The following is a 25,106-nucleotide window of genomic DNA, read 5'->3' on the forward strand; positions in this document are numbered from 1 at the left end:
CTGAGAGTGAAGGTCAAATAGAACAAAACCAAAAAATTAAGAGTGAAGGTGATCTAGTCTAGTGGTCGGACTCTCTGCATGAACAACCAGAGGTCATGGGTTCAAGACCCAGCTGCTGCCTTAGTTTTGAGATTTTGACTGAGAGTGAAGGTCAAATAGAACAAAACGAAAATATTTGCTGTGAAGGTGATCTAGTGTAGTGGTGAGATCAACCGACTGGCGGTTCTCTGAGCCTCACAAGCTCAGGGTTCGAATCCCACCCTTCACTCGGGGAGCTGAAGCAAACCAAACCGGGCGCGAGTCGGGGTAGTAGGGCCGTGTCCTCCCCCGAAAGATCGAGAGAGCAAAAGGAGGGGGTTATACTTTTATTTTGCATCTGAAAAACTATGGCATCAAAAATTGGTCTCTCCTCCCCCCTCTGCGGCCCCCACTATACCCCCTCCTCCCCAAACAGGAAGTGGTTCCATGAAGATCAAGTGAGGGATACTTGATCTTCATCGAACCACTTCCTGTCACCCAGGAAGTTGAAGAAAAGTGTGAAGACTCCTCAGGTTCTCCATGCAGCAGCTTCAGATGCTCCTGTGGTGGAGAACAGAGGACGTCACAACTCTGCAGGTCAAATACAACAGTCACAGAAGCTCATCCTCACCCAGATGTTCCTGAAGTCCATCACCTGCTTCTCCATCATGTCCTCGCACACCTTCTCCTCTTCAGTCTCACCACCTGTTCAGGAAGGAGACATTAGGACCAAACCAGAGTTGATGGACGACTGAAGACACTCACACAGGTGGTGTTAGCGAGCCATGGATCTCATGACGACCTTGAACGTTTAATCTCCGTCACATATGTTCCACGATCTTCTCAAGAGCTGGACTTCTGCTCTTCGTACCCAGTACCAGTGACCTCCAGCAGGGGGCGGACGAGCTGAGCCAGCTGGAGACTAAAGAGAAGAAATTAGTGAAACTACACGTTTACAACAACAACAGAATCTAATAAGTGAAGTCTCAATACATTCAGATGTTTCTAAGACACTAAACACAACTTTAAGATGTTTGTTACCATGTTATCCTAGTTTTGTCCTCAAAAAACAAGATATTTACTTAAACGAGGGAAACAAAAAAACATGGACCAAAAACATTTTGTGTTCAACTTAAACCAAAGTCTGTTGCTGTGTCTCAAATCGCATACTAGCGTACTAAAGGTTAGTATTTTTAGTGCGTTAGTGCGTCTCAATTCTTAGTATGCGAAATTTAGTGCGCCATGCACACTAAATTGGCGTACTAACACGCCCACAAAACTGAGCATGGTTCGATGGACACTAACCACCCTAAACATCCGCCATCTTGATGACGTTTTAAACGGAGTTACGTCATATATAAATGCATATATATTCATATACTTACAGGTGCAAATCAAGTACAAATCATGTTTAATGGATCAAATGATCCAAATTTCAGGATCACGACAAAACTAATTCAGTTTATTGGATTTGTTTACATCAGTTTTATTGTTGTAATATATGATCATTTTATTCACGTTTATTTGCAAAACCTACTCTATGTGTAGCAGAGAAGACGATGAGTTGCTCTAAACATCTTCATAACATTGTTGTTCATAAAAGTCTGATCAGTCCCTTATTATCGTATTATCGACACCAAGATACAAATACTGAACTTCTTATAAACCTTTTCTTTATCCTCAGCAAATATCAAGTCTACATTTAAAACATTTATATATATATATATATATATATATATAATGTTGTGTTCATGTGGTTCCTTGTTCAGGCCTGTTATAAATTAACATTTCATTCTCTATAAACCAATATTCATTTTGTTTCAATCTTTAATAAATAAATGTGAGAAATGAACGTATTTTCAAGTACACAGTGATTTTTCTTTCTCATCCTTTAAAAAGCTTTTTGACACATTTAAGACCAGATTTAAAAACATTTAAATGCGATAAATAAAGTGAACAAACGTAAAAGTAAAAACCTTGAAACATTTTTCTAACTTTAAAGCTTAAATAATGAATAAACTTCTCCCTTACAATATTTGACCTTCTGCACATGTGTGGATAATGTGCTCCTGACCTTTGACCTCATTAGTGTCAGGTGTTCGCATTAGCTTTAGCATTAGCAGCGACTACAGTTACAGGGAAAGTGACTTTAATTCGACACATGCATGAACGAGAAAGACTCAGTTCTATTGTTTTATTTACAAACTTCAGGACAAAAGTTAATGAATATAAATATAAAATAGAATCACGACTTTTAATAAACGCTAGTTTCGTCATTAATATGAATTTAAGTTCACAACATGGTTCTCAGCTGCTGTAGTTGTGTAGAAAGTCAACGTTCTCACCCGCAGATGTCCCAGTAAGCCAGGGTCATGAGCATGTTGGAAGTTTTCATCTTCAATGTTGTTCAAGCTGGAGCATCAGATGGTTTGGTCACGTGACTGGGACGGCGCAGGTGGGCGGAGCTAACCTGGCGGCAACGACATCCGGTTTGTGATTTCTTAGAGCGCCCTCTGGTGGATTAAAGAAAACATACATCGTCCATTGCGAATCAGCTGAAACTTCGATGTTTAATTATTATATAGATCAGATGAATTTGAATCCACGTCAAAATTATTCATTTACGTAAAGATTTGAGCTTATTTGAATTATCCGTAGAACAATGAAAAATATAGTTGATTCTGTACGTGGTTTGGACGGAAGTGAAAGATATTTCAAAGGTTGTTTAAAGGTTTAAAATAATGTAAACTTCTTATTATGAAAGAATCATTTACTAAATAATCTACGAAACGTTGTTCGTAACTGAGTCATTTGAACCCACGTAGTTCAACTGAAGTGAAAGACAAATTATAATCAAAGTTTGAGAAAAAAAAAAAGCGTTTGTATTTATTAGCTGTGTTGTTTTATTTATATTGACAATTAAAAATGTATGAAAATTGATGAAACTATCAATTCCAACTTATTTATTATAATCACAGCATACCTTTTTAACATACTACCCATTTAAATACATGTCTTATTCATTACTGGCTCAACTCTTAATGAATAAGGGTTTACAATACGAGTCTTTTTTTTCTTTCATCTCATTCAACTTTTTTGTGAGTATAACAGATTGAGACCCCATTTTTCAACCACTAGCAAGAAGCCCCTTCTAAGTGACTCTCTGTAAACCCTGGGATTCGAACCTATGATTTGACTTCAGGTTCTCACACGCTTTTGACAGATTTTGCATCAAGATAAAAGGCTAATAAATAGCTACAGTTTAGATCCACTTTGTTCTTAATGTGATACATTTGTTTTTGAAGGAACATTTTCAAATGGAACGTTCACGTCATGTCAGGATCACAAACAGTGAGTGAAGCTTCACAAATGTTTGCTCCAGATGTTTTCTTCTAAACTGTCTCCACTTGTCTTTGTAGATGTTCAACATATCTACGAGAAGGAACTATTTCTTCTGACTCTGTATGTTTGACACCAGGAGGAGTGGCTGGAATTATTATTGCTGTGATTATGATCGTTCTACTGATCACATGTTCTGTAGTTTATTGGTTTATTAAAAAAAAAGACAAAGATGTGAAGAAAGTAAACTATAAAATCACATTGTTCCATTGATTCATTCTCATTTGGTCTTGTTTGTTTTTTCATCTCCATTTTTTTACTTTTCTATTCTTATCTTTTGTAGCTACACTTACTGCTCTCTTGTTTCTTTTCTTAGTTGATTAATTTAACACAACAACATTTAAGTAAATAAAGACAGAATCGTGGATCATACAGTCATTAGAATGTTTTATTTTTATTTTTTATAAAAGACGTGTAACAAAAAAAATGTTGGTTAATAAATGTGCTGTACTGTGTGTTTTCATTAAAAAATGTCATTAAAGTTGTGTCTCTAGATTTTTTTTTTTGTCAAACAAGCTTCAAATACTTGTTTAATTCTATATTGTGTCTTTTTGTATCATTCTTTAAGTGAATAAAGGTCAAATCTAATCATAAAGAGTCCATTAATAACACATAAATGAATTTACGTATATAGGGGTCAAGATTAACCCTTTAATTTAATCAATATTAAAGTCAGATTTCAAGACTAAACCCTTGATCGCTGCATAACTGAGTAAATTGCCAGTTATTCCATTCTTTCAGTTTGTTATGTTTGTGTTAATGCACAACAAGATCTAATATTTGTTGTGACTTATTTTACAATGTAAACCTTATTGCATCTATTTAATTAATACTTTCTTTTGTTCCAAGTCGTTTTGTAATATTTCTGATGCAAGTATTTATCATTAATATCATTTTCTTCGTGAAAAATTAAACGTGTTTTTTCTGAGTCACATGGAGGAAGCAGAGTTTTTATCTTGGACAGTTTCTCTGCAGTGTGTTTGGAATGTGTTGTATTTTGTCTGTATTGATGTATTTATTTTTGGGGTGAATTTTGTGTTTTTTTGTTTGTTTTTAATACGATGATTATAATACACGAATATTCTATTTTTATTTGTATGTTTTTTAGTTTAAAACACTGCACTGCATTATGACGGGCTTGTTATCTGATAGACGCAGATATTTATTTTTAAAACGAAGAAATTGCTAAACTAAATTGATTGTAGTTACACAAGTCTACCACAAACGTTACGTACGTTTATTACGATCAATTATGTTAAATAATATTAAATTCATTCTTTCAAACTATATTATTCTGACTGATTGACAAATAAATGAAGGTTCATGTTATAATATACATTTTGGAAACGTGTTTTCTCTACTTTCTCTCGTAAGACTGGATCTTACCTGTGATACACCTGGACAAGACTTTTCACCTTTGTCTGTCCTCAACAGGTATTAATGATCATTGACCTTCTATATCAATGTGATCTGGATTCTATTCGTCTATAACATACACACACACACTTAAAAACATACCTTTGCAGCAATAATTGAACTCAAAATACAATTTAATGGTTAGTCTCTTAATTTATTTGAAAATAAAATGTGTTTAATTTCTATTAGAATAAATCATTAACATGTCGACACTCTTTGCTCCTGATCGTTTGAGACACTTAATACAGAAAAGAAATGTTTAACCCTTTGACATGCTGGTTCTCATCCTCCATCAACCAACACCTGCTACACACCTGTTCTTCTTCCTCGTTTCTCTGAGAACATTCAAAACGTTGTTTGTTCTGAACCTGCAGCTTCTTGAATATCCTGGAGAGTCAGGGGTGTCAAGCTCTTAAAGCAGTCTAAGTGACAGGTCCAACAAAATGTACATTTACCAAACAGGAATTGTTATATTGTTTTTACTTTACCTTCTTTTTAGTCACCAGTGCATTAAGTTCCTATGTTAGGATACACGTGTCTCTCTATCTGCTAAATCACTGTTTAACAATGTTGGATCTTGTTCTATGAAAATGAGTTCTGCTGAATCAGTCAAATATTTCTGTGTAGATCCACATCTCCAAGAAGTACGGCTTCACCAAGTTCAATGCTTGTGACTTTGATGAAATGATGGCAGAGAAGCGTCTCATTCCTGACGGCTGTGGAGTGAAGTACATCCTCAAACCTGGCTGATGTTTAAATGATCAGCCATTTATGAGATTAATGAAAGGTTTGACAGAAACTGGATGTTTTCTGTATCACAGACTAAGATACACACACATGCAAATGAAAACAACCAGAAATATGTTATGTTCACTGAACAGATAATTCTACTTTAATCTCCTTTAATATCCTCGTGTCCATTTCACAGCATTTAAAAAAATGTCAAATACTGTTCAGTTGTGAACTTCCACCACAGACATTCACACTGACTCAGTTCATATTCAACGTCTGCTGTTTCTCTCTTGTCTGTTTATCTGGATTCTTGTCACGGGGGCAGCAGCTTCAGCTTCTTTCGGCTGCTGGTCCGTCTCTTTCATACACCTGCATTAGTTTTTCCAAATTTCCAATTTCCTAAATAGAGTCAAATGTTATTAAACAAGATTCAGACTAGAATCGGATTCATTATGAATTAAACATATTTAAACGTAGGTAGGTAACAATTGCACTGTAATAAAATAATTTTAATGAGTTAGATTAAAAATACTGAAAAGGAAAATCAGTTCTTACATACAAAATAATTGACCACTGTCAACATGTTTCTTTCTTCATTGTTGTAAGTCTGAACCTCAAACAAAGTCAAGGACCAAGACTGGATCTTACCCGGGATACACTTTGGACAACATTCTTCTTCTTCGTCTGTCCTCAACACATATTCAGTTGAGTGACAGGTCAGTGCGTTTACCTCCATTATAGTAGAAAACAACTGTATAAACAAAACAATTATGAACCATCTTCATCAGTCTCAACATATTTAGAAAGTGAGAGTAGATGAGCACAATTTCATTTCAAGACGTCATTCCTGGAAGATTCGTCTTTTTATCTGTGTTACTGTATAGTTTGTTTTATACTTTATTAATGCTTGTGGATATTGTCCGTAGGTTTTGCCCGTAGATCAATCGTAGGTTCGAATTCCACCTTCCGTGACAAGGCCGTCAGACTTCCTTCGAGAGCTGGTCTACCGTGATCAGGACTTACCAAAGATGGGTTCACTGAATAAACTTAAAAGAGAACCCATTTAAAAAATGCAACAAAACGGTGCAAATAAAAAACAAATCCATGTAAATATGTTGAAACATTGTTAGGGCAGTGACCACTTGTGATGGGACAATACGATACAATGTTGACACTGAGAAAAAAATGTCTTCTACTAAACATGCAAAGAATCAAACTTTGAAACAACTGCAGCAGCAACACGTATTGTTAACAAGTAGATAGTTGTTATCTCACCAGCATCAGCATCACTACTGTTCCCCACATCATCTTAAAAAGACATTCCCGGTCCCAGGAGGAGAGATCCACCATCTACTATCTGAGGAAACAAAGGAGACAGTTTGATTGCAGAGCTACGACTGTATTCGCTTTTAGTTGAAAAATAATGTGAGGAGTCTGTGTGTTTTTAGAATTCTTCACACTGATAAACTATATTTGCATTTATTCACTTTCTGCTAATAATCTTGGTATGGTATAAAATGGTGTTGTATTTGTGATTTGGCCTAGAAGATTTAACTTAAAAACATGGGGTTCTTCTCCCCGCCTTAAAGTTTGAAGCGCTTCTATACACAGTATTACGGTAGTGACACGCTTGGGCGTTCTCGTCAGAGGTTTAGTTCGGTTTAATTTTTAATTTCGAATAAGGCTATGCTGGGTTTGTTTGTTTGTTTTTTTATCTATACCTCCTCCTGCACCAACACATGTTTGCGACCCGTTTTTGCTGTAGAGTTTAAATCTATCATTACTACAGTAAAACCAATTGAGATAAATGAAGCATAAATCTAGTTTATATCTTATTTATTTAGAAGATAGCTGGGAAGGTCTTGATACCTTCACTTAAACTCAGCGTTACATTTACCGATGTCAATAAAATGAAAAGAGACTTTAATAAACAACAACATGTACCTCTGCTCCTTCCAGCTGGACACTCAACATCCTTATCCTTCAACAGTGGACACTGTGACGTCACTCCTTCAACATCCTTATCTTTGAGAGAAAACATCATTTAATATCAGATGATTTTTGAGAATCTATCAGTGATAGTTTCGTAGATTCTTCTGCGTGTGACTTCTCTCTCTTACTGCCGTAACACCTTCACAAATGCGCAAGTTTTTTTTTTTCTTTTATAGTTGCGGTTGTCGTAGTGACTTTGACTGTTATAAACCACCATGTAGGTGGACAACGTATGTGCAAATGGATTGTTGATTTCCAACATCGTGTTCTGTACTGACACTAATATAATGTTTTTCCATTTGTCCATCATGATAAAACGGTCAAAACTAGAGTCTGTTCCATCGCTCCAACACGCCGTCACCGCCGGGTCTCAATTCTTTGCTTTATGGAGAAAAAAGGTCAATGCAGAGTGTCATGGGTCGTTTATTCGCCGCTTCAAGTCAAACAAAATACAAGCTTTTACGATAGATCGAACGCACTCTTTGCCGGCAGCTCTTCAGGTCGATAGCTCTGGGAGAAACGGTCTCGAACTGTAGAAACATCGCTATATTTAAGGCCAATTTCCCGCCCCGGAGGTCGTCTCTTCCGGGGCAAATGGCTCTTTCATGGTTCTTGTGTCTTCATCAGCCGCTGGGAAACTTCCCAAATTCCCTCTTGCTTGGCTGGAAGCTTCTGTCTTGGGTGTGTCCCGCTTCGCTCTTTGATCCACGACCCCAGGTGTGAAAAGGCAGACGAACAGATGTTAAAATAATCCAGTGTCATTTCTCTAATTCTGATCCAAGCTTGTCTTGAAACAGTATAAAACAGTCTGAGTGAAATTGTGAATGTGTATTCAAACATTTAAACTCTTAGATGAAGCTAGTAATTTATACTTTATATTTTGATTATCTTTTAGCATTAATTTAAGTATGACGTATAGTGTATAATCATTTTTAATCTAACAACTCCCCCTCTGGACGTGGCCTTTAGAGGTCACGTTATAAACAAACAAGTCCAATTTTCTAAATCAATGGTTGTTCCGCAGCAACATTTAATCGTTTTTTATCTAATATTATCTTCCCAACAACATATTATCATCATGTACCTGCACACGCTATATGCATAACCGAAAGTATAATCATCTGTCTGCAATATTAATTTATTTATTTTTTAACAGTGACACAAGGTTTGGCCTTATTCAGAAGTGGTCTTTCATCATATTTCTCAGTAGTCTAGTACATCAGCATTATCGTTATCATCATCATCTGCAGTCGGTCTGTTTGTTCTTCATCTTCCATAGTCGGTGTGACTGTTCTTCTTCGTCATCTAGTCCTCTTCGTCCATGTCCCGATTCCAGGCGTGCAGAGGAAAAAACGATCCCAGAAATCCGTCTTCTTCGATCTTCTCCGAGTCCATCTTCTTGAACCTACACACAAACAACCTTCATTCAGGAGTAGCTCTGACCAAATTTTTTTATTTTTTATTAATGTAATAGAATTGGGTAATTTCCCCTTGTACTTATCTGCTCGTTTCTTCGGATAGGGGAAGGTGTTTGATGATACTTCTCTTTTGAGTGCGTCTACTCATCCAGGTCAGAAAGTCCTGCGTTCCCTTGACTTGATCTTTTATATCCTCCACTGATTTTGACCCTGGTTGGAGAGAGTAAAACACACGTCCAGTGCCCTCGTGCCTGTTATCTGGCAGTATGAGCCGACGATTTTAAATCTAGTTTAGTTAAGTTTTAGTTTTAATCTAAATGAGTTCATTTTTATTGTTAGTGTAGTTTAAGTTTTAGGTTCATTCTTAGTTTTTGTTTGCTTCTCTTTTCATTTTTCTTTTCTTTTTCACTTTGATTTACCCGGGGCGTCCCCCATTAGGACATTATACCAGGAATCCCCAAATAAGGAACATCACTTTCATCAATACTGTTCACTGTTCATTCATTTCTTATTGCATTCATTCCATTCATACATCAACCTCCCCTAGAGGACACATAACATATTTTTATGTTACCTGTCCTTTGGGCTACTGTTGTCTGATCATCTCATAGATCACCTTGATCCAACTCCCCTGTTTAACAACGCCGTCTCTGCTGTAGTCCTTCTTGTGGAACCCTGTGAGAGTCTTAAGATGTTATTTTTACCAGGTTTTCTTCTTATGGTGGTGAGACTGTTCTGCACTTAAAAGTTCCATCAAATTCATTAAGATTCTCACCGATGCTCATCAATGAAGATTTATTTTCTTCCATCACCTTTTCCTAATTAATAACAGTCAAATGTTATTAAACAAGATTCAGACTAGAATCTGATTCATTATGAATTAAACATACCTTAAACTTAGGTAGGTAACAATTGCACTGTAATAAAATTAATTTAATGAGTAAGATTAAAAATACTGAAAAGGAAAATCAATTCTTACATCTCTGCATTCTTCTTCTGTGGTCTTTTTTGTCTGGTTAAGAAGAAAATAATTAAAACAAACCTGCCCAGATTTTCATAAATCAATGTACAAATGTGATTTCATGGACTTTTACCTCTTTGTCTTTTTATAAACCAAACTACAGAACATGTGATCAGTAGAACGATCATAATCACAGAAACAATAATTCCAGCCATTCCTCCTGGTGTCAAACCTTCTCGACATACAGAGTCAGAAGAAATAGTTCCTTCTCGTAGATATGTTGAACATCTACAAAGACAAGTGGAGACAGTTTAGAAGAAAACATCTGGAGCAAACATTTGTGAAGCTTCACTCACTGTTTGTGATCCTGACATGACGTGAACGTTCCATTTGAAAATGTTCCTTCACTGCAGGTTCCACACTCAGTGTCTGTGGAGGACGTTCCTGTGAAGAACATTGTGTGTGTCTTATAGTTTCTGCACTCTTGCATTTCACATGTTGGATGTGAAACTCACCTGCTCTGATGAAGAACTGTCCTGGTTCACATGTGGAGTGTTGCTGTGCTGCCACACATGTGTCCACTGAGCCGTCCACACAGAAAAAACCCTCCAGAGGTTCACACTTGGTGTTTGCTGTGAAGGTACAGGATCTGATCTCTCTCAGTCCTGTTAGTCAATAACAAATTCTACATCACATCTACATACTGACCAACTCATCATTCTAGTGAAGAACAAACTTTACCTTCAGTACAGACCAGACACTTGAAACAATGTTTCTCTCCGCTATATTTGTTCATGTAAGTTCCATCATCACAGGCAGTGCAGGACGTACCTTGAAATTCTGTGCAATCAACTCTTACTATGTGACCTGTTAGACAAATAAATAAATCACTAGTCTAAGTGACAGTTTAAGACTTGATCTCACTAGTGTCTGAGAACTGATAATAAAGTCTCGACCACTTCTTACTTAAAATGAAAATAACAATGTCAACATTCAGAGCATGTTTAAATTAAAAGTCAGAAAATAGGTCACAAATACAACAAGTCATAAATCACACTTCGAGTCGAGGATCAAGACTGGATCTTACCTGGTTCACACTTTGGACAACATTCTTCTCCTTGGTCTGTCCTCAACACATATTCAATGTAGTGACAGGTGAGTGTGTTTACCTCCGTTATAGTAGAAAACAACTGTATAAACAAAACAACAATAAATAAATAAAAATAAATGGTATATTTTTTTGTCTTTAAATTGTATTTTTCTGTTGACATACTTTGCATTATACTTCGCAGTTTTAACAAGATAAAGGACTCATTCCTGGTTTTACCTTCAACAAAATACCTTCATATTAAGAACATGTTATAGAATCACACACACAGTAACTATTCTGGTTGAAGATCACACTAAATTATTGACTACAAATAATCTCACAGTGAAAATTGTATCATATAAAAACAAAACTCACCAGTAAAAGAAGAATCGACAGAAATCCACTCGTCATGTTTTCAGGACTTTATCCAGAATTCATTCATGATCTCTGGTTTAAAACATTTGTCAACAAGGAACATCTGGAGTGAAAAAATAAAGTTCAAAAGGATTAAACTGATATCATGTTTGTTGTTTACCTTTATACTTCATGTGGACCTTTGACTGCTATAAACACTGTAGGTTGTCAGTTAAATAAAAGATAATAATCTTCAATATCAATGCCAGTTGGTTTCTGTTTCTATCTCATCCATGCACACATGGTTAATATTTAAACTCTAACAAATACAAAGTTGAAAATGTTGATCTGCTAATTTATTTTCAAATGTATTTACCTTCTATTAAACCAAAAACATTTTACCTGGTGACTCTACTTTGCTCCTGGTCCTTTGTGACGCTGAATACAGGAAAAAAAACTCTTAAATCTTTAACATCCTGGTCCTTGTCTTACATTAAAAACACAACACTACACAACAACTACACACTTTTACTTGCTCACCATTTCTCTGAGAAAATTCAAAAGGTTACAATCTTGTCGGTTGTGTTGGTTCTGATCCTGCAGCGTCTTCCTGAAAGTCTTGTGGAGTCAGTTCTAGAATCAAAGTTCACAACATTTAAAGGAGGAGAGACAGAGTTAATGTTTCATCTTGTCGCACATGCGCAGATGTATCATTGATTTCTCTGATAGTTTAGTGACACTTGTTTGTAAGTTATATATATTGATTCGTTTTAGTAACACTAGAGGGCAGCAGAGAGTACAAGTTGCTTTGCGTGCAGGTGGAGAGAGAGGAAGATCTTATCAGATCACCTGTGCAGGTGAAGCTTCTGTCTACAGAGCATGACTGCAGCAGAGGGAGAAGAGAGAGATAAATCTCTCTTATACTCGTATTGTTTTCTCGTTTATTTCACTCAGTTTTACACGTATTCTTATACAACCGTAATACGTTAATGTTGTCATTTAAATTAAAACATCCAATTGAGATTAAACTCAAACCATATTTATTAGATACGAAACAAGGAAGATATCAATGATATAAACCCCATTTGTTGACTGAATGACGTATCTAACCGGATGTTTTAAAATGAATATAATAGGATTAAACAAAATTAGTTATTTTGAGTAGACACGCACCTTCTCGCTACCTGTAGGTCAAGCTCTGATGAAGCAGGAGATTCAAAAGAAACTATTCTCTACCGGCGTGACAAGCTTCAGGTACGATATGATCGCGGTTAGATAATTTTTTTCTTTTTATATATCATACTTTTTCCATTTATGTCCCTTTTAAGTACTTTCTTTACTCCCTGGGAAGTGCTAAGCATTATTTATTTGTCTAACAGGTCACAAAGTAAGAGTTGATTGCACAGAATTTCAAGGTACGTCCTGCACTGTCTGTGATGATGGAACTTACATGAACAAATATAACGGAGAGAAACATTGTTTCAAGTGTCTGGTCTGTACTGAAGGTAAAGTTTGTTCTTCACTAGAATGATGAGTTGGTCAGTATGTAGATGTGATGTAGAATTTGTTATTGACTAACAGGACTGAGAGAGATCAGATCCTGTACCTTCACAGCAAACACCAAGTGTGCCTGAAGATGCTGCTGCTGTTGATAAAGATGGTCAAGACAAGGAAGCTCCTCATGAAGCAGTTGATTATTTCATCAAACCAAAGCCACAAACATTAGAAACTCTTCCTTCGTTTTCACCCACAGCGAAAGTCAGACAACCATGTAGTCAGAGGGCATTTTTCCTCAAAGATGGTTCAAACAGGATAAGGCTATGGTACGATAAGGACACAGGAGCACTCTTTGTTTCTTTGCATGGTTTATACTAATCCTAGGGAGAGCGGCTCCTTCATCATTGGCATGACCAACTTAACACACCTTAGAGTCGATGAGCAAATTGATATTCACCGAAATTGTGCCGAGGCATACTTCCTAAGGTCCTCTAAAAAACCTTTAAGGACCTTCTCCTGGGACCTCAGGTGTCTCTTCATAGACAGCAAGTCCTCAGGAGGCGAGAAGTGTTGGAGCGTCATAGACGTCATGAAGCTCATCGGCAAAAGGGGTTTGATCTACAGAGTCAAGCTGAGGCAGCATAGACTCTGACTATGACACTATTGATCATGGGACATTTTTAGAAATAATTGTTTGAAATAACTTCTAATTGAGTAAGGTAAAAGTATGTCTATTGACATTGCTTTAATTATTAATTAAAATATTTATCTCTCTGGTTTTAACTAAGGCTTCGGGATGTTTTAATTGCATTTCTGAATGTACTCTCAGCTCATGATATATTGTATTTTGTGATGTAAGTAATATTTTTGTTTCTCATTCATATCTTTCAGAGGGGACTCCAGAGAGGACTCGGACCAAAAGGGACTTCTTCAAATGTCAAGTTTTCATTTTTTTTTCTCCAATATTATTTTTCTGTTTTCACTTTAGTTCTCATTTTCATAAATGTTGTGGGTTTTGTTTTCATGTACTACATAGTTAGCTTTGTTTTTCCATCTATTGTTAAATAACATGTGCTTTGTGTTGAAATTGTGTTGCCATCTAGTGTCTACTCAATGACCCCATTAAAACCATGATTAAACTCACCACGCTACTGTAATTATTTAACTGCATGCTACTTTAGGGTTCAGGTAAATGTTTACTGTGTGATTTAGGTACAAAACAACGGAAAATGCTTTTCATCAATGTACAGGCTTGATAGCCTCCCGTACCACCCATAAAGTGGGCCGGTCTGTCATTGACTCCCGGACCACTTCACCGTCCGAGTCCACCCTTTATTAAGACCTGTTGTTTAAAATAAACAAATGACAATTTTTGGAAACTATACCGGCCATGACAGGCACAAATACAGGTGTGACACGTTCCATTTTTGTTTGTTTTTCGTTGTTTATGTCCTGCAGCAAGGGTTACCATAAACAAGTACTTATTGTATTGCTATGAACTATTCACTCACTTTTTTATTTTTACCATTATAGAGAATCCCTCAATGTTTTAAGAAAAAAGTTTTGGGGTATTGTCTCAAAATCAAACATAAATTAGTGTTCATTGGTATAAAAGCCTACACAATATCTTGTCATTGTCATTCTTCGTATCTGAATAAAACCTTGCTAATATAATGCTTAAATATGAGACACCTGCAACAATAGTTATCATCTGATGTATTCATTTTTGCATTGCTGTGAAGATTCATTTAGATGTTAAAAACGCATATATATTAATATTAATGATAATTATTGAAAGACACAGTGGCACTGTTCATAAAACTTTATTTACATAAAACATCCACACAACAAAAAGGAACAAACAAACCCTCTCACCAAAACTATGAAATAAAAAAACGAATCTCTGTCATCATAGTTTTCTGTCCTGCAGTGAGTTGGTTAGACGTGGGTTCTTCACACAGTAATTCAATGTTGAAGAACTTGTCTTTCATGGAAGTCCCCAAAGTTCTCCCTCAGAATCAGGCTCCAGCATTTCCTTATTGTTGGAAGGTCAGACTGGAAATCAAATATGTATTGGAAGAACTCAATGTTTGTTTGAAAAAAAAAGAGGTTAATATATTCATTTGCACATACTGCTGTGAAGTAGTACGGTGCCGCAAGGCGTACAAAAAAAAAAAGAAAAAAGATAAATTGGAAACAAGTTAAATGATAAACGTGTTAAGTAGAACCCGAATTTGAAATACTTACAACCATATCTCACCATCAGTATGCAGACTCCACAGTCAAGCCCAACAATTTGTTGTGGAGTGTGCTATATAAATGTATATTACAAATTATATATATTTAAAAAAAAAGAAAGGTAAATGATAATGTGAGCTTTAGCACTAAAACGGTCAAAACTAGAGTCCGTTCCGTCGCTCCGACATGACGTCACTTCCGGGTCTTAATACTTTGCTTTATGGACACAAATGGCCAATGCAGAGTGTCACGGGTCATTTATTCGCTGCTTCAAGTCAAACAAAATACAAGCTTTACGATCGATGACATGCGCTTTCTGCCGGCAGCTCTTCAGGTCGATAGCTCAGGGAGAAACGGTTCTCGAACTGTAGAAACATCGCTATATTTAAGGCAAATTTCCCGACCCGGGGTCGTCTCTTCCGGGGCAAATGGCTCTTTCATGGTTCTCGTGTCTTGATCACCCGCTGAGAAACACCTCCATGATGATTGCCTTTCTGAAGTGGCTTTGTATGTGCTGTTGGGTTTTGTCCAGCCGTGCTGGTCTGAATTTGGTGACCTCACAAAAAGAGCAGTGATAGAACAAGCAACACTGACGGCTGTGGAGTGAAGAACATCCTCAAACCTGGCTGATGTTTAAATGATCAGACATTTATGAGATTAATGAAAGGTTTGACAGAAACTGTTTTCTATATCACACACTAAGATACACACACACAGAGGCTAATGGAAACAACCAGAAATATGTTATGTTCACTGAACAGATCATTTACAAACACATTTTTCATATTGTATAAAACTGAAACATTCTATTGAATGACTGAACAATCTACTTTAATATCCTCGTGTCCATTTAGTTTATATTCAACGTCTGCTGTCTCTGGTCTCTTCATCTGGATTCTTGTCACGGGGGCAGCAGCTTCAGCAGAGAGGTCCATACTTTCTTCTCCCCAGTTACATCGTCCAGCTCTTTCTGGAGGACCCCCCTGTGTTTCCAGCCCAGTGGAGGAACATGGTTCTTCAGTGTGTCCTGGGTCTTCCCCGGGTTCTCCCATCAGTGGAACATGTTTGACTTCATCTGACTCATTCTCAGATGAATAATTTGATCTAAAACAAGAAAAAAGAAGTCAGTTTAGATAAAAAAAAGCTCAAACAAATTTTAATTCTCACGGATTCTCCGCTGAATCCATACATTCAGTCATTTCCACTGCCACCTCCTAATAAGAGACAATGATAGTTTCTCTGATGCACAAATACTGCAGTGCTGAAGATATTAAACCAAAATTTACATTAATTTTAATTGTAAAAGTGATGACATCTGCAAAATTAACATTACATTTAAACATTAAATCACTTTAATAAATGACTAAAAAACGTTCTTGCATACCTTCATTCTTCTCGTGAACTGTTTTTGATCTGGTTAAGGAGAAAAATAATTAAAAGCAAATGACTCCAGATAAACACAAATCAATATAATAATGTGATTTTTATGAATGCATTTGTTTTTTACCTCTTTTTCTTTTTTTATACCAATAAACTGGAGAACATGTGATCAGTAGAACGATCATAATCACAGAAACAACAATTCCAGCCACTCCTCCTGGTGTCAAACCTTCTCCACATACAGAGTCAGAAGAAATAGTTCCTTCTCGTAGATATGTTGAACATCTACAAAGACAAGTGGAGACAGTTTAGAAGAAAACATCTGGAGCAAACATTTGTGAAGCTTCACTCACTGTTTGTGATCCTGACATGACGTGAACGTTCCATTTGAAAATGTTCCTTCACTGCAGGTTCCACACTCAGTGTCTGTGGAGGACGTTCCTGTGAAGAACATTGTGTGTGTCTTATAGTTTCTGCACTCTTGCATTTCACATGTTGGATGTGAAACTCACCTGCTCTGATGATGAACTGTCCTGGTTCACATGTGGAGTGTTGCTGTGCTGCCACACATGTGTCCCCTGAGCCGTCCACACAGAAAAAACCCTCCAGAGGTTCACACTTGGTGTTTGCTCTGAAGGTACAGGATCTGATCTCTCTCAGTCCTGTTAGTCAATAACAAATTCTACATCACATCTACATACTGACCAACTCATCATTCTAGTGAAGAACAAACTTTACCTTCAGTACAGACGAGACACTTGAAACAATGTTTCTCTCCGTTAAGTTTGTTCATGTAAGTTCCATCATCACAGGCAGTGCAGGACGTACCTTGAAATTCTGTGCAATCAACTCTTATTTTGTGACCTGTTAAAATAAATAAATCACTAGTTTAAGTGACAGTTTAAGACTTGATCTCACTAGTGTCTAAGAACTGATAATAAAGTCTCGACCACTTCTTACTTATAATGAAATAACAATGTCAACATTCAGAGCATGTTTAAAATAAAAGTCAGAAAATGGGTCACAAATACAACAAGTCATAAATCAACACTTATGACCAAGACTGGATCTTACCTGGATTACACTTTGGACAACAACCTTCTTCTTCGTCTGTCCTCAACACATATTCAGTGTAGTGACAGGTGAATGTGTTTACCTCCATTATAGTAGGAAAAAACTGTATAAACAAAACATAAAATCATCTGATCAGAGAAATAATGCTCAGTTGCTCATAAAAATATTAAACACTAACAAAAGAGCGACTAATATTTAAATAAAAATAAATGGTTTAATATTTGTCCGTCTTTATATCGTATTATTCTGTTGGCATACTTTTCATTATACTTCACAGTGTTAACAAGATAAAGGACTGATTCCTGGTTTTACCTTCAACAAAATACCTTCATATTAAGAACATGTTATAGAATCACACACACAGTAACTATTCTGGTTGAAGATCACACTAAATGATTTACTACAAATAATCTCACAGTAAAAATGTTATCATATAAAAACAAAACTCACCAGTAAAAGAAGAATCGAAAGAAATCCACTCGTCATGTTTTGAGGACTTTATCCAGAAATAATTCATGATCTCTAGTTTAAAACATCTGTCAACAAGGAACATCTGGAGAGAAGAGAAAGAAAGTTCAAAGGATTAAACTGTTATATATTTCTGTTTTTGAACTTCCTTTTTTATTTGGACCTTTGACTCTAATAAAACGTTGTCCAATCAATAAGTTGTCAGTTTGTAATAAATGTTAATGATCTTCTAGTAAGGTGAGCTGGATGATATTTGTCGTCCATGCACACACACTTACACACGGCCTCTTATCACAACATTTGGTACATCTGTTAATTTATCTATTTTTTTATTTATTTACTTTCTATGATTATAAATCATGTGTCTGGTGATGAGACGTTGATCCTTTGAGATGGTGAATTCAGGAAAGAAACGTTAAAACCTTCAACTACCTGGACCAGAAGAGAGAAGAGTTACATTCTCGGTTATATAAATAAAGTTGTGTTGTTAAATGCGACGCACATGCACAAATGCATCGTTGATTTCCAACATCGTGTCTTTACTGACACTAATATAATGTTTTTCCATCATATTTGTCCATCATGACGAGTGCCATGGATCATACATGAACACACATGTTTAATGATAAATATTTGTTACCAGAGAACAATTGTTTCAACTGTAATGAAGCATAAATGTTTGCTATTTACCAATTGGTGTTAAATATTAGTTATATTGATGTTTGAGACAAAATGGGGACACTTGGAAAAAAAGAATGACCCACACTGTTAAGTCTTAGTAGCACTAGAGGGCAGCAGAGAGAACAAGTTGCTTTGGGTGCAGGTGGAGAGAGAGGTATATCTAATGAGATCACCTGTGCAGGTGAAGCTTCTGTCTACATAAAGAGACACCACTGGTGTATTTAGTAGTGATGGATCGATGACGTCTCGTGAACCATTGCATTGATGCATATCACCGGTGGAATGCTGTTATCAATATATTGCTAATTGGTTCTATAGTCTTAGTTTTGTGTAGTTGATCATCAGACATGTTTAGACAATGTGTAATTGTTTATAAGCATGTAGTTTACTCTAGCAAATATGCATCTGTTAATGGTTTTGTTTTGTAATTTGGTTTCTTGCTAGTTTCACCAAGTCTTCCAGTTCATCTTAAATATGTTTCTTTTTCGCAGCTACAGATACTGCAAGAACAAGCTCTACCCCAAGTCCTGCTTCTGCAGGTATGTAACAAACTTGCATTAAACACCTTCAGTTTTTAGAATGAGTTACCTTGTGTGAAAGCTTATTTCCAGGCAGACCAATGTTAAACTCTTCTGTTAAATTGTTCACATTTGGAAGGAATGTCTAAAGATTTGACGTATAAACTTGTAGTGTGACTGCAGTTCACTTTTAATGAGGTCGCCATTAAGTTTTAAAATGATAAATCACACATGTATGACCTTCATAATTGATCTACATTCATGTATTGTAAATCTAAAATGTATGGCAAATGGAATTTGTAAATTAATTTTCCTGCAGTCTATTAAGCCGACCAGTTCTGCTGCTGTGTGGCTCTGGTGTGCAAAGGCTGCAGACATTGACTCTGTGGCTGTGTATGTCCTCAGCTGTGTGGTGCTGAGTGCTTTAAGGGACCACTGATACAAATGGTTTATCTAAACTATTTGACTATTTAAATGTATCTTTTTAGTCACCAGTGCATTAAGTTCCTATGTTAGGATACACGTGTATCTCTATCTGCTAAATCACTGTTTAACAATGTTGGATCTTGTTCTATGAAAATGAGTTCTGCTGAATCACGGTCAAATTGTTTTGTGTAGATCCACATCTCCAAGAAGTACGGCTTCACCAAGTTCAACGCAGAAGACTTTGACGAAATGATGGCAGAGAAGCGCCTCATTCCTGACGGCTGTGGAGTGAAGTACATCCCCAACAGAGGACCTCTGTCCCGCTGGAAGGCCATCCACGCCAAGTAAAGCAGTCGCTCTTTAGTTCACAGAGAACCAATAAAAGTGGATTTGATCACACATTTGACTGTTGACCTTTTTATTCTATGAACTACTAGATGAGTCTAAATGTGCTCTTGTATAGCAAGACATTCAGCAGTATCACTTCAATGTACTTGAGAAAAATGAATGTTCGTTTGAAAACTATATCTCTGGCCACACGTAGAATTCTACTGTTTCTGATCCCAGCATGAAGGGAATCGCAGGGTTGTTATGAATTGATTAATTGAAGATATGTTTCTCTTCACATTAAGACTAAATCAAAGAGTTTGGAGCCTATTTTACTTTTTACTAAAATTATCTTTAAAACTGTTTATACTGAGTGGATCTTGTATAACGGTGAACAAAAACAATATTTTACACTTACATTTCCCCAGTTAAGAAGCTCAGGCGAAAAGGAAACCTGGCTGATGTTTAAATGATCAGCCATTCATGAGATTAATGAAAGGTTTGACAGAATCTGGATGTTTTTTATATCACAGACTAAGATACACACACAGGCAAAGGAAAAAAAGCCAGAAATGTTATGTTCACTGAACAGAATTTATTAAATATGTTACATATTGTATTAAAGAGATACATTCTTTTCAATTACACAGAATCTACTTTAATATCCTCGTGTCCATTTCGCAGCATTTTTTAAAATATCAACTGTTCAGCCGGTCCGGCTCTTTCACCAGCTGGTGCGGCTCTTTCTGCATTAGTTTTTCCAAATTTCCAATTTCCTAAATAGAGTCAAATGTTATTAAACAAGATTCAGACTAGAATCGGATTCATTATGAATTAAACGTATTTAAACTTAGGTAACAAGTGCACTGTAATAAAATAATTTTAATGAGTAAAAATACTGAAAAGAAAAATCAATTCTTACATACCTCCTTTCTTCTTCTGTGGTGTTTTTTGTCTGGTTAAGAAGAAAATAATTAAAACAAACCTGCCCAGATGTTCATAAATCAATGTACAAATGTGATTTCATGGACTTTTACCTCTTTTTCTTTTTATAAACCAAACTACAGAACATATCAGTAGAACGATCATAATCACAGAAACAATAATTCCAGCCTCTTCTCCTGGTGTCAAACCTTCTTGACATACAGAGTCAGAAGAAATAGTTCCTTCTCGTAGATATGTTGAACATCTACAAAGACAAGTGGAGACAGTTTAGAAGAAAACATCTGGAGCAAACATTTGTGAAGCTTCACTCACTGTTTGTGATCCTGACATGACGTGAACGTTCCATTTGAAAATGTTCCTTCACTGCAGGTTCCACACTCAGTGTCTGTGGAGGACGTTCCTGTGAAGAACATTGTGTGTGTCTTATAGTTTCTGCACTCTTGCGTTTCACATGTTGGATGTGAAACTCACCTGCTCTGATGATGAACTGTCCTGGTTCACATGTGGAGTGTTGCTGTGCTGCCACACATGTGTCCACTGAGCCGTCCACACAGAAAAAACCCTCCAGAGGTTCACACTTGGTGTTTGCTGTGAAGGTACAGGATCTGATCTCTCTCAGTCCTGTTAGTCAATAACAAATTCTACATCACATCTACATACTGACCAACTCATCATTCTAGTAAAGAACAAACTTTACCTTCAGTACAGACCAGACACTTGAAACAATGTTTCTCTCCGTTATATTTGTTCATGTAAGTTCCATCATCACAGGAAATACAGGACGTAGCTTGAAATTCTGTGCAATCAACTCTTATTTTGTGACCTGTTAGACAAAATAATTGACCACTGTCAACATGTTTGTTTATTCATAGTTGTAAGTCTGAACCTCAAACAAAGTCAAGGACCAAGACCGGATCTTACCCGGGATACACTTTGGACAACATTCTTCTTCTTCTTCTGTCCTATACACATATTCAGTGTAGTGACAGATGAGTGTGTTTACCTCCGTTATAGTAGAAAACAACTGTATAAACAAAACAATTATGAACCATCTTCATCAGTCTCAACATATTTACAAAGTGAGAGTAGATGAGCACAATTTCATTTCAAGAGGTCATTCCTGGCAGATTCGTCTTTTTATCTGTTACCGTTTTTTTTTACTATATTAATGCTTGTGGATATTGTCCGTAGGTTTTGCCCGTAGATCAATAATAGGTTTGAATTCCACCTTCCGTGACAAGGCCGTCAGACTTCCTTCGAGAGCTGGTCTACAGTGATCAGGACTTACCAAAGAGGGGTTCACTGAATAAACTCCTGATTTAAAGAGAACCAATTTAAAATATGCAACAAAACAGTGCAAAAAAACAACAATCCATGTAAATATGTTGAAACATTGTTAGGGCAGTGACCACTTGTGATGGGACAATACGATACAATGTTGACACTGAGAAAAAAATGTCTTCTACTAAACATGCAAAGAATCAAACTTTGAAACAACTGCAGCAGCAACACGTATTGTTAACAAGTAGATAATTGTTATCTCACCAGCATCAGCATCACCACTGTTCTCCACATCATCTTAAAACATTCCAGTCAGGTCCCAGGAGGAGAGATCCACCATCTACTATCTGAGGAAACAAAGGAGACAGTTTGATTGCAGAGCTACGACTGTATTCGCTTTTAGTTGAAAAATAATGTGAGGAGTCTGTATGTTTTTAGAATTCTTCACACAGATAAACTATATTTGCATTGATTCACGTTCTACTAATAATCTTGGTATGGTATAAAATGGTGTTGTATTTGTGATTTGGCCTAGAAGATTTAACTTAAAAACATGGGGTTCTTCTCCCCGCTTAAAGTTTGAAGCGCTTCTATACACAGTATTACGGTAGTGACACGCTTGGGCGTCCTCGTCAGAGCTTTATTTATATTTCATTTCATAATTTCACATATAACGTTGCGTTCCGGAAATGGTTTCTGTTTATTTTGTTTGCTACTGTTTTATTTCAACGTTCGTTTCCCAAGACTTTAAGCAAAGTTAGAATTGAAAGAGTGGTTTAGTCACCATGACTGAAAGAGACGGTGTCACTCTACATATTGTAGCCACACCCGTTTCTAAGAATCTCTTGATTGTGCACGTGATCTAAGTTTGTTCCTCTTTTCACGCGCCATATTTTTTCCAAAGAATTATTTGTAATTATCAAACTTTGTTATTTTCTTCGTTTCCTTTCTGTTATTTTTAAATTATCAACACATTAATAAAAATGGATAAAACACTTGTTTTTCCAAAAATAGCTCAAGTTATTATTATTATTTTGATGATGGTTAATAAAAAACATCTGTACTGACCAAGTACAGTATTGTGTATCGACTCCTGGTCCTTATACTCGTTTGACTTTCCCTGTGTTGTGTTTATTTTCTTTATTTATTGTCAAAAGAAACGCATGTATGAGTTGCGGCTCCTCACGGGTGGCTCAACTGAAACACACGCACACGCACACGCACATGATACATAAACCTTTATTCGACTAAACTTGGTCTCAAGTTTCACATTTAAACCCACAGAGTTCAACAATACTTTTAAAGTATTTAACACAAGAATAAATGAAGTTTTACAAACCTCCTCTCAGCTGTCTGCTCGCGCTGGAACATAATACAACAACTGAATACAATTTTTTTATATAAACCTCCTCCTGCACCAACACATGTTTGCGACCCGTTTTTGCTGCAGAGTTCAAATCTATCATTACTACAGTAAAACCAAAACAACAAGAATGTTTATTCAAACATCAGTGATGTTTAAGCGGAGAAAATCAAATTCAAGTCGTATTAATACGACGTATTATTAATCATGTTATTTAAAAAATCATAAGTTATTAAAAAAAATACGATCTATTTTAATTCAACGTTTTTAACGTCAGGCTTTAGGGAGATATAGAAGAATAAATAATCACAAACAAGGAAACATCATTTTGTGAATTTCTCTACAGAGATAAATGAAGCATAAATCTCGTTTATATCTTATTTATTTAGAAGATAGCTGGGAAGGGCGACAGGTCTTGATACCTTCACTTAAACTCAGCGTTACATTTACCGATGTCAATAAAATGAAAAGAGACTTTAATAAACAACAACATGTACCTCTGCTCCTTCCAGCTGCTATCAGTCATAGTTTCGTAGATTCTTCTGCGTCTGACTGCTCTCCTCCTACCGTAACACCTTCACAAAAGCGCAAGTTTTTTTTTTATAGTTGCGGTTGTCGTCGTGACTTTGACTGTTATAAACCTCCATGTAGGTGGACAACGCATGCGCAAATGCATCGTTGATTTCCAACATCGTGTTCTGTACTGACACTAATATAATGTTTTTCCATCATATTTGTCCATCATGACGAGTGCCATGGATCATACATGAACACACATGTTTAATGATAAATATTTGTTACCAGAGAACAATTGTTTCAACTGTAATGAAGCATAAATGTTTGCTATTCACCAATTGGTGTTAAATATTAGTTATATCGATGTTTGAGACAAAATGGGGACACTTGGAAAAAAAGAATGACCCACACTGTTAAGTCTTAGTAGCACTAGAGGGCAGCAGAGAGTACAAGTTGCTTTGGGTGCAGGTGGAGAGAGAGGACGAGCTAATGAGATCACCTGTGCAGGTGAAGCTTCTGTCTACAGAGCATGACTACAGCCAAGGTAATGTTAAACTCTTCTGTTAAATTGTTCTCATTTCGAGAGAATATCTAAGGATTATGGACATAAACTTGTAGTGTGACTGCAGTTCACACTATTAATGATGTCGTCATTAAGTAGAAAAATGATTAATTACATACATGACCTTAATAATTGATCCAGATCTACTGTATGTTCATGTGTTGTAAATCTAAAACGTGCAGAGACAGTAGAATTCTAGTGTCTCTGATCCCATCATGCAGGGAATAGCAGGTTTGATATAAATGTACATGAATTGATTAATTAAATATATTTATTACATTTGTCTCTTTTGACATTGATCCCCAGAGGGGAAACACACTTTTACAACAGCACAGTTGAAAAAAAATAAAGTGCAAGGAAAAAAGAAATAATAAAAGAGATAATAAAAAAAATAAAACGATCTTAAAAATATACAAATTATTTACAATATTAGAAATTTAACACTATTAA

The 25,106-nt window shown here is 36.2% G+C and overlaps 4 long non-coding RNA genes and 1 other non-coding gene across 7 annotated transcripts; 1 reads left to right on the forward strand and 4 right to left on the reverse strand.

Annotated features, from left to right (window-relative positions):
* Positions 1–460: 460 nt before the first annotated feature.
* On the reverse strand, positions 461–2,424 carry LOC148059290 (uncharacterized). Its single transcript, XR_015709365.1, has 4 exons — positions 2,364–2,424; positions 784–940; positions 650–723; positions 461–579 (listed from the first exon to the last, which is right to left on the reverse strand). It is a non-coding gene; the product is annotated as an uncharacterized LOC148059290 (long non-coding RNA).
* A 5,538-nt stretch (positions 2,425–7,962) lies between these two features.
* LOC148059291 (uncharacterized) lies at positions 7,963–12,060 on the reverse strand. Of its 3 annotated transcripts, XR_015709385.1 has the most exons (13): positions 11,921–12,060; positions 11,783–11,818; positions 11,402–11,504; positions 11,024–11,126; positions 10,678–10,803; positions 10,452–10,601; positions 10,293–10,380; positions 10,070–10,224; positions 9,955–9,987; positions 9,866–9,892; positions 9,751–9,793; positions 9,550–9,650; positions 7,963–9,185 (listed from the first exon to the last, which is right to left on the reverse strand). It is a non-coding gene; the product is annotated as an uncharacterized LOC148059291 (long non-coding RNA). The 3 variants fall into 3 exon arrangements; XR_015709383.1 differs by having other exon boundaries at positions 7,963–9,650; XR_015709384.1 differs by having other exon boundaries at positions 7,963–9,660.
* A 4,538-nt stretch (positions 12,061–16,598) lies between these two features.
* LOC148059292 (uncharacterized) lies at positions 16,599–17,353 on the reverse strand. Its single transcript, XR_015709428.1, has 3 exons — positions 17,008–17,353; positions 16,849–16,936; positions 16,599–16,780 (listed from the first exon to the last, which is right to left on the reverse strand). It is a non-coding gene; the product is annotated as an uncharacterized LOC148059292 (long non-coding RNA).
* A 2,196-nt stretch (positions 17,354–19,549) lies between these two features.
* On the forward strand, positions 19,550–19,682 carry LOC148059293 (small nucleolar RNA SNORA70). The gene has a single exon (XR_015709514.1). It is a non-coding gene; the product is annotated as a small nucleolar RNA SNORA70 (small nucleolar RNA).
* A 969-nt stretch (positions 19,683–20,651) lies between these two features.
* On the reverse strand, positions 20,652–24,403 carry LOC148059294 (uncharacterized). The gene is made up of 9 exons (XR_015709395.1): positions 24,076–24,403; positions 22,480–22,562; positions 21,856–21,958; positions 21,632–21,757; positions 21,406–21,555; positions 21,247–21,334; positions 21,027–21,178; positions 20,916–20,944; positions 20,652–20,765 (listed from the first exon to the last, which is right to left on the reverse strand). It is a non-coding gene; the product is annotated as an uncharacterized LOC148059294 (long non-coding RNA).
* Positions 24,404–25,106: the final 703 nt, after the last annotated feature.

Source organism: Callionymus lyra, chromosome 19, assembly GCF_982586985.1.
Source record: "Callionymus lyra chromosome 19, fCalLyr1.hap1.1, whole genome shotgun sequence".
Classification (NCBI taxonomy): Eukaryota; Metazoa; Chordata; class Actinopteri; order Syngnathiformes; family Callionymidae; genus Callionymus; species Callionymus lyra.